Below are 14,788 nucleotides of genomic sequence, written 5' to 3'. Positions count from 1 at the left end.
GTGCGGCGCAGCCCCGCCGGCAGTGGGATTCTCCATCACGGCCAGCCGGCCAATGGAGTTTTCCATTGTGGGCACCCCAAGCCATCGGGAAATCCGCGGGCGTGAGTGCGCTGCCGGTGAAGCGGAGGATCCCGTCGGCGGAGAACGCCGCCCATATTCTTTCTTTTAAAACTCACCAAACAGTTTGCTGCCGGGATTATTGCAATCTGGATGAACATTCTGAGGGTACAAATACGCACACTGCAGTGACAAAACAATTTGATGAGGGACAATAAGAAAACACACAAATTCTGACTGCGACGGAAGACAGTGATCCAATTGGAAGACTCACAGTGACTTTAATTCCCCGTTTGATTCCCCTTTCCCGCTGCAGTGAATGAAGGTTTGGCTGAGCGCCAAATTCTCCATCTCGCTGGCAGCGGTAGTGAGGTGGACTCACAATGGAGAATCCCTCCCACTCTGTCACAAATTTCCAAATTCTAGCCAACACCAAAGCCCCTTGTCAGTCTCAAGTCGGCATTGGGCAATGATAGATGGAGCGTTCTCAGCTGTACGATAAACACAATGACAGGTAAGGGGCAGGATTCTCCGTCCCGCCGCACCAGATTTCCGGTATTCTCCGTCTCGCCAGCCGGCCAATGATGCTTCCCATTGTGGGCAGCCCCAAGTCATTGAGGAATCCCTGGGCTGCTGGCGAAACGGAGAATCCCAACAACGGAAAATCCAACCCAAGATATCTCCAGCTAAACATAGATTCTATGATTGAAGGATAAGTGCAACCAACTTGTTGTTGCTATGTGCTAGTGGCACTTCACATTTTCAACTCCAGTGAGCCAGGATATGAAGGATAGAACTGGTGTACACATTGAGGCTTTTAATTACAGAGACACATGTTACAAACATGCAGCACCAAACCCAACAACCACAACGTGCTCCTAAATATAGGAACAAAAGTGAATCCCCAGTTAAGGGCAGCACGGTAGCATTGTGGATAGCACAATTGCTTCACAGCTCCAGGGTCCCAGGTTCGATTCTGGCTTGGGTCACTGTCTGTGCGGAGTCTGCACGTTCTCCCTGTGTCTGCGTGGGCTTCCTCCGGGTGCTCCGGTTTCCTCCCACAGTCCAAAGATGTGCAGGTTAGGTGGATTGGCCATGATAAATTGCCCTTAGTGTCCAGAATTGCCCTTAGAGTTGGGTGGGGCTACTGGGTTATGGGGATAGGGTGGAGGTGTTGGCCTTGGGTAGGGTGCTCTTTGCAAGAGCCGGTGCAGACTCGATGGGCCAAATGGCCTCCTTCTGCACTGTAAATTCTATGAAAAAAATTAATGTCTACAAACTGAACACTATAGGATAAGACTGTTTGGCAGAATAACGGTTAATCTAGGTCTTGTAGTCAATGAGGAGTCCTGGAAAGGTGAGTCAACAGTAGTTTATTTCCGACTCACAGCCAGGAAATACAGCAACTAAGCAACAGTCCAAGTTTCAGCCAGGACCATCCTGAGGTGCCGTCTCCTTCCTGGGCTGACTTATATCTCGGGGAATTAAGGAGCCTGCTGTTGGGGGGCTGTGCCCCTCAGCGGGAGAGCTCACACTCCACGAGCACCATGGGGGAGGACAATTGGGTCGTCCTCGTGGGTCTCATGGATTATAACACTAGGCCTAGCAAACAGCACCACCCACAAAGTGACACACAGAATCACATGATCATCAACTGTGTGTGGAGAAGAGTTGGAAGGAATCAGCATGGAGGCAGCACCCATGCATGTTAAGTAATGGGTTAAGAGACATTCCAATTAGTTGTCTCATTTATGTTAAGTATCCAATAATTGACACTGATATGTAAAGGGGCTTCAGGTGGCCTTTGTGTCAGGTGATGTGAAGATAGAGTTTTGTGCAGAGTCTGTTGAAGTAAATTAAAGGTGTTTGTGGAAAAGGAGCAGAATTTTTGTCTCTTTATACAACAGCAGCTAAACGTATAACATGCATGGCAGTATCATAGATACGTACATAGTTAGGCATTAACAATAAATGGTTTATGTTGAACCACATAAGCCTCCAGCCCTCTTTGTGAGAAACCAAACCTTTGAAACTTGGTGGCAGTCAAGGGTGGACCCTGAAATCCCGGAGGAGTTGGAGAAAGAACCCAGAATGCAAAAGATTGAACAAAGTGTGCCTAAATTAAAGACACAGTTAGAAAGCGCCTAAATAAAAAGCGCCACAACAGAGGTGGAGGCTGAAGGAGTCTGCCAGGTATATGGAAGTCCATTACCAAACCTGATCGAAGACAAAGCCAAGGGATTTAGGGAGATCAAAAAAGGCTGAGCAAAATTCAACAGAGCAGAAAAAAGTCTGAATGGCCGCAAAATAATTTGCAGCGCAGTTAAAAAGTTAAACCTGATCAGATATAAAGGCAGTGTCAAAGGGACCTAGCCAAATCACAAGCATCTTCTTTTGAATGCTGAAAAAGAATGATTAGTTGTGCAGATGGGGCGGCACGTGGCACAGTGATTAGCACTGCTACCCTCGGCCCTGAGGACCTGGGTTCGAATCCCAGCCCTGGGTCACTGGCCGTGTGTAGTTTGCACGTTCTCCCCGTGTGTGTGTGGGTTTCCTCCGGGTGCTCCCGTTTCCTCCCACAGTCCAAAGATGTGCAGGCTAGCAGGATTGGCCATGATAAATTGCCCTTAGTGACCAACAAAAGATTAGAAGGGGTTATTGGGTTACGGAGATAGGGTGGAAGTGAGGGCTTAAGTCGGTCGGTGCAGACTCGATGGGCTGAATGGCCTCCTTCTGCACTGTATGTTCTATGTTCATGTTCTTAATTGGAAAAACAAATAATTGGGTACTCTAAATTTATTTATTTTTAAATTAACTGTGCAGATGGAAAGAAGGCACACAGTAAACCAAGAGTAAAGGATGAAAAGAGGAACCTGGTAAAAGCGAAATCAACAGACCTGGCCAAATCACAAGAAAGGTGAGCAAAAAATACAGCAAAAAAGCTGAACTTACCTTTAAAAATAGACAGCGACCAGTGTCTTTATACCCAGAGCACAGCTAGAAGAAATCTGCAGCAAGGATCCTCAACCAACAACGGAACATGAGGTAGCTGAGCTGGACTGGTAAAAAAATATTGTTTTTACACGGGCCGGCAGAGTTTAAAAATTACCCTCCAGGTGATTCCAAGGCTCTGAAATTCAGTAGCTGACCCAAACGTCTTCTTTTGAAGGTTCCCTGCAGAGAGGGTGGGTTATAGGAAAACAGCCCATCATCGAAGCAAGAGTCTGCGGAATCCGACAAAGTGCAGGTAGATCACAAAGGACAAAACTGGCAGCTGTGGAGCTGCATTGAAGAGAGAGTTCCTGCACAGACGTTCTGGAAAGGACAATGACATCTGAAGCAGCAACGACAAAACCATGTGACTGAAAACAGCCATGGATAGAAAATTAAAACTTCCAGACCAGTTTCGGCAAAATCAACGGCCAAACCAGACCCAGGATTGGGAGTTGTGCGAAGAAAATGCTTATATTACAAGAGTGCACCAGGATTAAGTAAGTAAATCAGAAAAAGTAAAAGTTGTTACATTTTTATAATTTTTTAGTGTATTTGCGGATGAAATAATCTTCATCCAAGGTATAGATGGATCCTCAACAACATTTGATGAGGTATTAAAAGCCTTTGACAAGTTGTGGAGAGCAAAGACCAGAAGAAAAGGTTGAGAACATGCCCAATAAAGCACCATGGCAGACAAATCATCCCAGGCTGAAGGAGACCAAAAAAACCTCAGTAGCCAGGGAGACAGAAGAGCAGAGACTGAGGGGTGCAAGAAGACCCCAGGCCATGTGAGACAGAGGACCCCAGAGCTAGGGAAACAGGAAGCTCCAGGACTAAGAATACAGGAGACCCCAGGCTCAGGGAGACAATACTCAAGAAAACCACAAAATGGTAGCAGACCACATCAGTGCAATGAAGTGAACAAGTCAAAGAAATTAGCACAGACAAAAGAAATGGCTGAGAAACATCTGAAATGCTTAAAAATAGAGCTTTTCAAAAATGCTGACACATCACCCAACTGCAACAGCAGGTGGAAATGTCGAGTGAGCAGCTGGCTACGAATGAAGGAAAGCTATCAGAGATAACCAAACAGACGCAGAGCCTACAAAAAGAAAATGAAGCTATTTGGCAGGAAAATGTTCGTATTAAAGTTGAGTGGAAGGAACTCAACCAAAAAGTACAGCCAAACACGACAGCAGGAAGAAAAGGTGCTCAAAGAAGTTGTTCCCTGAGATACTCTTTGAAGAATAAATATGTAACCCTGAAGAAACCCGAGGAGCTCAAAAAGATGTTGAGTGTTCCTTTACCAGAAGCAGCATTGTAGCTATTTGACAACAAAGCCACGCACTGAAGCACTGTGTGGGTTGGCAAAAGGTCAACAGGAAACAAACAGTTGAAGAAACAGCTGATTGTCCTTCAAGACCAAATGCAAAATGGAACATGTGACCCTTCAGCAGCATGAAGAAGACAAAGACTGTAATGAACAGCAGAATGGAAGAACAGCAGAAGAAAATCGCCGGTGCTCTGTTGAATCGCAAGAAAATTCAAGGGGCAGCGAAAAGGAAAACCTGGAGAAGTGCATAGCAAGGAAACTCAGGTCAAAATGTGTTCCTCTGGAAAGTAACAAAGAGAAGCAAAACAAATTCAACGTCACTCTTAACAAACTGAAGGACCAGTTGGCAGAGGACGTTCAGCAATGGTCACTGTTCCAGGAGACAGCAAAGAGCTACCAGGAGGAGACTGAAAAGCTGAAGAACAAGATGAATGGAAAAGAGGAAACGTTGAAAGGAAAAAGTATCGAACTTTCCACGCTGTGAGCAGGTAATGAAGCCAACAGCGAAACAAATTAAGATTTCATCGGAGACAGGCCTGGCCAACAAAATGAAACCAAAATGAAGGACAAGGACAAAGCTCTCTGCTGACAGAGAAAGAAAAGACAGAAATAAGATTGGAAAATGAAAATCTGAGTCCGCTCTCGGAATGAACATCCCCATCAGAGGGAGCAGGACAAAACCCACGGGGCGGGATTTTCCATGTAACCTGCCACGGATTTCGCAGCGACGGTGGCTGGATCTTACAGTCCCACCGTTGTCAATGGGGTTTTCCCATTGAATGCGTCGCGCCACCAGGAATCCTGTGGCGGGGGGTGCGGTGGTGGCGGCACAGGAAGATGCCACTGCCTTGAATGGTGGAAAGTTCCGGCCACAGTGTCTGAACAAAGCAGACAGGTTATCGAGAAAGGGAAACGCATCTCGTCGGAGCGCAAAAAACAAAGCAATCAAATGGAGACAACCAAACGACGGAAACACAGAGTACTGCAGTTTCAACGGCAAACAAACAAAGTCAACCGAAAGCAACTGAGACTACCATTTCTCCGAGTGTAACAGAGCGCAATCTTGAAGAATTGTCAAGCCTCCAGATCTCTCCGAGTGTGACAGAACGAGATCTGGAAGAATTGTTAAGCCTCCAGATCAGTGCATTTGTGAAGTCAGAGATTCGAGAAGGGGTATCAAATAAAGCACAGATTGTATTGTAAATGTATTTGGGTGATGACTTGGGGGGGGTGGGGGGGGAGGTGTGGAATAAGGATGTTTGGCAGAATAATGGTTAATGGGGATTGGAGAACAGTACTGCCCACAGTATGGAGTAGAGGGTCACATTATAGTGGACTGTCCATGGAGAAGAGTCTGGGAGGAGGCTGCATGGACACAGCACCCATGCATGGCCACACCTTGGATATGCACATAGTTATGTGTCATCAATAAACAGTATCTGTTGAACCATACAATCATCCAGACCTCCCCATAAAACACCAGGCAACCTTCACAACAAATACGATTAAACACTCGATTAATATACAGTTAATGTTACAGATAGTGGGAAGAATTTCTATCACTCAACATTTAGCAATCTTTCAAAATATGTTTACAATTTCACAATAAATAGTAACGGCAGGAGGTTTTCACCACTGTGCTTACAGCTTCACTGAATCATATTAACCAGTTCAATCAAGAAAAGATGATTGCCTTTAAATCATAAGTGTCGTTTAGTCTTTTTTTAAAAGAGGCACCTTTAGTTCATTTCATTCAATTGCCATTAAACTCAAATTTTGAACATTCAAATACAACGGAACCCTCTGAAACGGTAGGTATCTGGTGGCGAGTGGTGGAGCTTTTTATTCGTTTTCTGAGTTAGCGTATCATAGATACAGACAGAATTTCAACAGATTTTTAATTCTGTAAAACATGTTGAAAAGAATCTGGACTAAAATGAGATGTGACCCAGAGTCGTCAAAGGAATGAGAGAGAAAATACACTGAGGCGCACGTAATACTATTTAAGAGTTTAATGGGTACACATGTTAAATGCGAGGAATGAAAGAGGATGGATGTTATTCCAAAATTCTGAAATGGAGTAAGGCACGAAACATTGAATAACAAATCGTTTAGTCTGACATAGTGACAGTAAAAATATGCTCCTGAGCATTTTAGAGGATGCTTTCAGTGTCCATCTCAAGAGCACAGAAGGATTATCAGCATAATTTTGAAAGCAATAACTTACGGTTCACTAATGTATCAGCTTAAATAATTTGCTGTCAAAATAACAAGTGAGGGAAACGGTGCTCACCATCATTTATGCCTAAAGATTAACAGCGTGTTGCTCTGTGCCACCATTAACTTAAGAAAACCAGCATTTTGCTGACTGTCTCTTCATTGCAATGCACTGAGCTTTATGACGCTGCAGTATTTGTGTAGTAGATGCAAACTAAACTCACTACTGAAGGCAAATTCAAATCTAAGTACCCCATTGTGATCGGGCGATGATGCAACACCTTGTCGCATGGTCGTGGTTTTCTTGACACTTACAGTCAGGGAGAAGTGGTTATAAGGACGGCTGAGACAGTCCATGAGTGTCTGGAGCTGAGTTTCCATGTGGGAGCCCGGTGCAGCATCATCGCTGGTGGCCCAGGCCCATCAGATCATCAAAAACTGGACTTACGGCCCAAGGTGCGCGTCAGGATCTTGTGGAAGTTCTGACCCGCTGACCTCCATGGGAATTGCTCAGAAAGTTTAAACTTCTGGTGGGAAATTCCCCTGCTCCCTGGGACGCTCTGAATAGGTCTCCGACTCAGAGCTGGAGCTAGAGACTTAGAATCATAGAATTTACAGTGCAGAAGGAGGCCATTCGGCCCATCGGGTCTGCACTGGCCCTTGGAAACAGCACCCTACCCAAGCCCACACCATCACTCTATCCCCGTAACCCAGTAACCCCACCCAACCTTTTTGGATACGAAGGGCAATTTAGCACGGCCAATCTACCTAACCTGCACATCTTTGGACTGTGGGAGGAAACCGGAGCACCTGGAGGAAACCCACGCACACACAGGGAGAACATGCAGACTCCGCACAGACAATGATCCAAGCCGCGGATCGAACCTGGGACCCTGGAGCTGTGAAGCAACAGTGCTAACCACTGAGCTACCGTGCTGCCCTTAGGCAGTTCTGTGTGAATCACCTGAATAGTTACACAGGAAATATGAGACGGATTAAAAATTAGGGCGAAAGTCTCTGTTTGGGAGGTTTGCTGGAAGCGCAAATGAGGAAGCGATTCCCAATCCTTCGTATTTGCACGGCGAATATTGAGAGGGATTCCCGAGGTAATCCCAAGAGCGGACTTCTATTTTGAGTGGGCAGGCCGATAGCGAGGTCCCGAGGTTGATCAACCTCACCCCGGCATCACAATTCAGCGCCCCTACCCCGGCATCGCAATGCAGCATCCTCCCCCTCCACACCGCTGCTTAATTCAGCCCCTCACCCCTGGATTTTTGGGGTTAATCCCCTCCCCACAGTATGGGGTGACCTGACCTGCCCTCTCCCAGAGACCCCCTAAATAAAGGGAACCCCACCCAGATGCCACTGAAATAAAGGGACCCCCACAGATCCCCACCCTGTCAGCAAGCCTCCCGGACCCTCTGGGATCTCTGTGGGGGTCTCTTTATTAAGGGAGTCTCTGTGGGGGATGGTCGGAGTGTCTGGTGGGGGTGGGGTGGGCAGGTCTTGCATTGTGGGTAGGGGAGGGTGGCCCTTGGGTGGTCTTTGGGGGAAACTCCCTTAAAGAGTGGCCCACCATGAGCTCCACCACACTGATGTGTTGGGAAAGCTGGGTCTGCCAGGACTGCGTTTAATGTAGCAGAGAGAGAGAGACAGGCTTCCAACACTTGAATAAATGCAACTCTATTTTATTAAACTCTCAATTATTAAACATACTTTAACTGTGGGTTGACACTATGCTGAGTTGACTGGAGACCTGAGGCCAACCTGACCAGACTATCTTTCTACCACATGGTGGATGTTCTAGTTGTTGCTCACAGGCTCTGACTGTCTCAGAGGCTGCATCCCCAGAGAGCGGGAAAACTAGTGCCCCCTGGTTATATAGTGGCCGTGTCCTGCCTGGTGATTGGCTGCTGTGTTCTGTATGTTCATTGGTCATCCTTTGTGTCACTCACTGTCTGTCTGTGCACCATCATATACTTGTGTGTATATTATGACACACACAAGGACCATGCTTCTCATTAGCGAGTAGTAATCCTTGCCCACATGATTCCTGGCCCAGAGGACGGAGAATCACGTGGGGCCAGAGAATAGGGTGCCCGGCCCGTTAAGTAGGTACGAATGGATCTTAATAACCCATCTGCATCCTCCCACTGGCGTGGGGCATGAACCTCAATCCAGACACCAGTGTGGGGCAGGAGAACCAGTGCCAATCCCATTTTCTTCACTACCGCCGGGTTCTCCGCCTCGCCGGGAACGCCGCTATCGGGGACGCAAGACGGAGAATTTCGCTCACTGCCCAATTCCCTGCCCTAGCAAGCTATGGACCCATGATACAGTTTAACGGTATGCCTAAGTTATAGGCATCCAGTGGATAGAGCTTACAACAGAAGATTAAATTTATTTTAAGGAAGGACAGTGAATATAGTGGGCAGTAGACTGAGGAAGATCAATGATGTTTTCGCAAACGGTGCAAAGCTAATCCATTTCATGTGATTATGAACCATCCGATCATTGATCGCAACGAGTCAAGGATCAAAATACATCACCTGATGAGAAGCAGGTTATTTTAATCAGTGGGGCTAAATTTGGAGAAATCTGTGCAAATTTGAATATTTTACATTCTAGGGATGGGCTAGTTTATTGGTTATATTAACTTATTACCAATAATCCAGAGAACGCAAACCCAAAATTCCCCCCCCAGTGGTTAGCACTGCTGCCTCACAGTGCAAGGGACCCGGGTTCAATCCCAACCTTGGATGACTGGGTGAAGTTTACACCTTCTCCCCGTGTCTGGGTGAGTTTCCTCCGCGTGCTCCTGTTTCCTCCCACTGTCCAAAGATGTGCAAGTTAGGTGGGTCGGCCATGATAAATTGCCCCTTAGAGTCCAAAAGGTTAGGTGGGGCTATGGTATCGGCGGGTGTGTGGGCCTAGGTAGGGTGCACTTTCAGAAGGTTGGTGCATGTCATAATATTCACCAGTATATCATGGTGCAGACACACACACACTGATGGACATGCAGTGGGACCAATCAGCATACACAACACCGCAGCCAATCACCAGTGAGAGCACACGCACTATAAAGACAGGGGACAGGAGAGTTCCCGCTCATTCTAGTAGCAGCCAGCTCGGAGCACAGAGCTCACAGCCTGCAACACAGACATTCACCATGTGCTGAGTGCATCACCTGGTTAGGACTAGGCAAGCGTCAACAGTTAAAGCTGGTATTGTATTTACCCACAGTTCAAGTATGTTAATATAGTTAACCTTATAATAAAATAGAGTTGCACCACTTCCAGTGTTGGTGACCTGTTTGTGATCCAGAACACCCAACACATCAGTGCAGATTCGATGGTCCGAATGGCCTCTTTAACGACTCAGAGGAGGCTGGTTGTAAACCAACATAGACCTATCTATGATTTTTGGGCAATGATCTGCATAACACAGCATATCACTCCCAGTACAGTCCTAGCTGCGGGGGGCTAATAACACCAGGCCCTGTTTTGGGCCTGCTTTTATGTTAGTTCATAACGAGCTCCAGGTGGTAGTCCTCTGCCTCCTACCTGAGAAGCTGGTACTCCATGAGTCCCACGGGGAGATCAATGAGGGTTTCCCCGTGGTCCTGGTGGGGGTCATGACAGCCTCCTTCTGCACTGTAGGGATTCTAATCCGGAATGAGGCAGAAGAAAGATTTGCATCAGTAAAAGTCAAATCGTTGGATTGTCGCGATAGCCCAACTGGTTCAGTCATGTCCTCTGGAGGAAGAAACCCTTGTCTTCACTGCTTCCTGGCCAGCATTTGATTCCAGCCGCCGCCACTGCAGCTGACTCTTAACTGCCCTTCAAAGCGACCTAGATATCCACTCAGTCGAATCAAGCAGAAGTGGGACCAGAGATGCCCATGTCCTGAGAATGAATTAAAAGAAAATCAATCCTGAGCTGTACATTAAAGAAGGTTCAGAGAAGAGTGACAAGCATAATTGTATGACTTGTGGCCCCAAGTTGAGAAAGCGTATTTTAGAAAGTGCGTGTTTTCATGGGAAGGAGGAAGATTGACAATGGAAAGCTGAAAGGCATCAATAAACCAGATGTAACGAGGCTATTTCCCTTCAATTGCGACTGCAGAACCAACATAATATTATAAAATTAACTGGCCTCAAGCAAAACTAAGAATTTGAAAACGTTTCTTCAAACACAACACAGTATGTATATTTACTAAAACATTTGACCTCGATTCTCTATTGAATTGTTACCTGTTTTGGGGCAGATTTGCAATATCTGATAATGTTCATCGCTTTGCAACGGCCCTTCAAGAAACCAGGAGTTTATATTTCCAACTCCCAAAAAGTTGAAAGCAAATGCAGAGATGAACTCACGCCTCCACGAGATCTCTGATTCCCACTGTCGTGATAAAAGGATGGAGGAGATTACACAGCAAAATGCCCCAGGAGCAATCTGGTGAAGCACAGAAACAGAATTATTTCATTCACTGAATTGAAATTCTCCTGCATCGTGGTGGGTTTTGATCTGAGGTCTCCGGACAAGTCGTCAAGACTTCTGGATGATTAATAATAAATAACAACAGGAATTGCTGGAAAAATTCAGCAACATTTGTGGAGAGAGGAGCAGAGTTTGACGGCCAAAATTCTCCGGCCGTTCCTGGAACCGGGACATTTTGGAGTCATAGAATCATAGAATTTACAGTGCAACAGGAGGCCATTCGGCCCATCGGGTCTGCACCGGCTCTTTGAAAGAGCACCCTACCCAAGCCCACACCTCTACCCTATCCCCATAACCCAGGAACCCCACCCAACACTAAGGACAATTTGGGATACTTAAGGGCAATTTAGCATGGCCAATCCACCTAGCCTGCACATCTTTGGAGTGTGGAAGGAAACCGGAGCACTGGGAGGAAACCCACGCAGACACAGGGAGAACGTGCAGGCTCTGCACAGTGACCAAGCCGGGACTCGAACCTGGGACCCTGGAGCTGTGAAGCAATTGTGCTAACCACTATGCTACCGTGCTGCCCTCACTGCAGGTACCCCGGCAGCAAAGGTTGCAGACAACCGGGAAACCTGTTTTTTTCATAGAATCCCAATTGTGCAAAAGGAGGCCATTCGGCCCATCGAATCTGCACCCACTCTTTGAAAGTCCACCCAATCCCCCGTCCTATTCCTGCAACCCCCATCTTAAGGGCCAATTAATCGTGGCCAATCCACCGAACCTGCGCATCTTTGCACGGTGGGAGGAACTCGGAACACCCGGAGGAAACCCACACAGACATGGGGAGAATGTGAAAACTCCACACGGACAGTGGCCCAGGGCCGGGATTTGAACCCGGATCGTCAGCGCCGTAGTGCCAGTGCTAACCACTGCACCACGTGCCACCCCTACCATCTCCCCAAATGACCCCAATCAAGCCATTGCCCTCCGTGCCACCAACCCAACCCCCTTCCACCAACCCCCCCCCCCCAACCGCCAGTCCCCGCCCAGCCTCCCCCCGCCATTTTGCCTCGATGCATTTTCTCATGTGGTCTCAACTAGACGCCGCAGTTGGAGAGTTTGCTCTGCATGCGTAAGGTGTGAAATATTGGAGAGCAGATCGTCTGAGCAGGAATTCCAGAGGCAGAAGTAGAGCATCATTGTTGAGAGGCTTGGGAACCAGGGGACCCATCCCACGAGGCTTGGCCAAGACGTCGCGGGAGGCGCCGAGCAGCACACAGAATAACACATGCACAAATTGGGCAAAGAAAAGACTGGAAATTCTCGGAGACATACAAAGTGAAAATAAGGCATGCTTTACCATATTCCCTAACTGAACTGACACAAATAACCATCCATATATTATTTATTTGAGGATAAAATTCAATCATTTTAAGCAAAGAGCTACAGCTTACGGCTGGGAATTTTAAAACTATGTTTATGCAATATAAGCAAATTTGTTAGAGTACAGTTGACCAGAGAAACCTACTTTTACAGGGACAATTCCCAAAAATGTACGGGATGGATTCTAAAGCACTCGGTGATGGAAATGTTTGGATCAATCTTACGCCCGCCTGCACATATAGGCTAACATTCTGAACATTCATTTTGTGTTATTACTCTTATTGAATTGGACTATAACCCTGAAACACTGACTATTAGTCACAGCTTCAGGAGCATAGTCAGCTCTGCTGCTGTTTACCCATTCCAGGCAATCTCAAAAGTTGCGAGTGCGTTTATCTGATTTAACCTCTCAAGTACTGAGGACATGCTGTTCGGAGCTGCATGATGTTACCCTTGAGTGGAAGCAGGAGTGAATGAATTGGATTGCAGAGGGGTGCACCAGTGCCTGTCTGTTGTAACTGTATTTGGATGTTGCAATCTGACGATGTTTGTGAAACGTTTAACAGAGTTGGCCAACCCTGATTTAATTTCAACAAGATGCACCCCCGAGCTGACATCACTTTGAACCCGGGGTGGAAGTAATGTTTTCTCGAAGAGCCGCTTTTGTTGAAAACCCTGCCTGGAGGTTTGAAGAGGATGTCACGGAGCTTCCAACTGTATCTGCTAACTGGGTGCACAGGGATTATTTTATTCGCATAAGGGGGAAAGTCAGTACCTAACAGTGCAGAACACTAACAAGGTAGCAAAGGGTCGAAGAGGAGGAAGAAATGAAAAGGGAAACACTCTTTTCCTGCGCTTGGCTCCACGGTTTCTCAGTTTACTTGGGTGCAAAGCTCAGGTGCCCTCAATAATGACGCTTAGAGATTAAACTGTAAAGAAGGCTTTATTAGACTAATAACTATGCTAGAGCTAGAGACGAGAGCTGACTGTTACACAGACCATGAGGCAGCCCTTTATGTATGGCTCCCAGATGGGCGGAGCCAGAGGCGGAGTCCCCAGGGTTCCAAGCCCGGTCTTAAAGGGCACATCACCTTACATGATGATAAGGCAGTAACCGTTCATCACAAAAGCAAAGGACAAATGATAGGCAGAGTTATGACAGCAGGTCTCTGTCTCCTTTATGCTTCACTTGCACAGTCAGGGATCCCCGAGGCTTTTCCACATGGAACAAGCGAAAGCATTAAAAGCACAATGCTATTGAGACAGAGGTGATATCAGCATGTTTCTATCTCATGTCTCTGGACCTCCACTTGGCGCTAACCCAAACTCCTCAGCACTTATTGCAACTAAGGGCACAATAATGAATGTAAATACAAACACACATGGTTTCTCCATTGTCCACACTGGGATAGTGGAGATAAACAAAAGCCCCATAAAGGAACACTTATGGGGAAGTAGAATTTGTGAAAAGCATTTTTTTTCCTCTTCATTTTTGCAATGGGGGTGGGGGCAGTTAGTTCAGTAGGCCAGATGGCTAACACTTAATTCAGAATAATAATTTTTTTAATAATAATTTTTATTATTGTTACAAGTATGCTTACATTGACACGGCAATGAAGTTACTGTGAAAAGCCCCTAGTCGCCACACTCCGGCGCCTGTTCGGGTACACAGAGGGAGAATTCAGAACGTCCAATTCACCTAACAAGCATATCTTTCAGGGCTTGTGGGAGGAAACCGGAGCGCCCGGAGGAAACCCACGCAGACACGGGGAGAACCCTGACGCTGTGAAGCAACAGTGCTAACCACTGTGCTACCGTGCCGCCCAATATAACATCCATGGCATGGGTTTGAGCCCGTTCCGGCTAAGGTAGAGGTTTTGGACCTGCCTCCACGGCCTGCTCCCGAGAGTGGAAAACAATGGCTAACCACCACTGACAATCAAAAGCTGCCAAGAGAAAACAGCTCAGGATGAAGGAGAAGCAGACAATGAGAGCCAAGAACCTGTCTTCAGGCAGTGCAGTCATAAAATGGAATTTATGCAATGGCTTTTTACTGCTGTTTTTTTTTTCTTTAATGTTATTTTTGCTGGGAGGATTTTATTCTGGCATCTGAGCATATTCAGAATGTTTATGTGAGTGCTGAATCAGTGAAAACCAATTGCAAAGGTTTTGGGAAGCCGAATGTAATTGAAGCATTCGTAAGCATTCCAGGGAAGGATGAAAGTTAAAGGAGCGAAATGCTCTCTGATCTTTTGCTCCAGATTCCCAAGGACAATTTGAAGTTAATGATCACAGATACTTTCGAATGTTCTTGTTTTAAATGGTTGAAGACGTTCAAGATTAAACAAGCATTGCCAGG

General features: G+C 46.5%; 1 long non-coding RNA gene across 1 annotated transcript in view; it reads right to left on the bottom strand.

Annotated features, from left to right (window-relative positions):
• Positions 1–10,075: 10,075 nt before the first annotated feature.
• LOC140425628 (uncharacterized) overlaps positions 10,076–14,788 on the bottom strand; it is an 82,546-nt gene continuing 77,833 nt past the window's right edge. Inside the window, exons 2-3 of the long non-coding RNA XR_011947912.1 lie at positions 10,854–11,055; positions 10,076–10,506 (exon numbers count right to left, since the gene is read on the bottom strand). This is a non-coding gene — a long non-coding RNA (uncharacterized lncRNA). The remainder of the gene's footprint in view (positions 10,507–10,853; positions 11,056–14,788) is intronic.

Source organism: Scyliorhinus torazame, chromosome 6 (assembly GCF_047496885.1).
Source record: "Scyliorhinus torazame isolate Kashiwa2021f chromosome 6, sScyTor2.1, whole genome shotgun sequence".
NCBI lineage: Eukaryota > Metazoa > Chordata > Chondrichthyes > Carcharhiniformes > Scyliorhinidae > Scyliorhinus > Scyliorhinus torazame.
The sequence above is the reverse complement of the archived record's forward strand: the minus strand, read 5'-3'. Positions and strand labels throughout refer to the sequence as shown.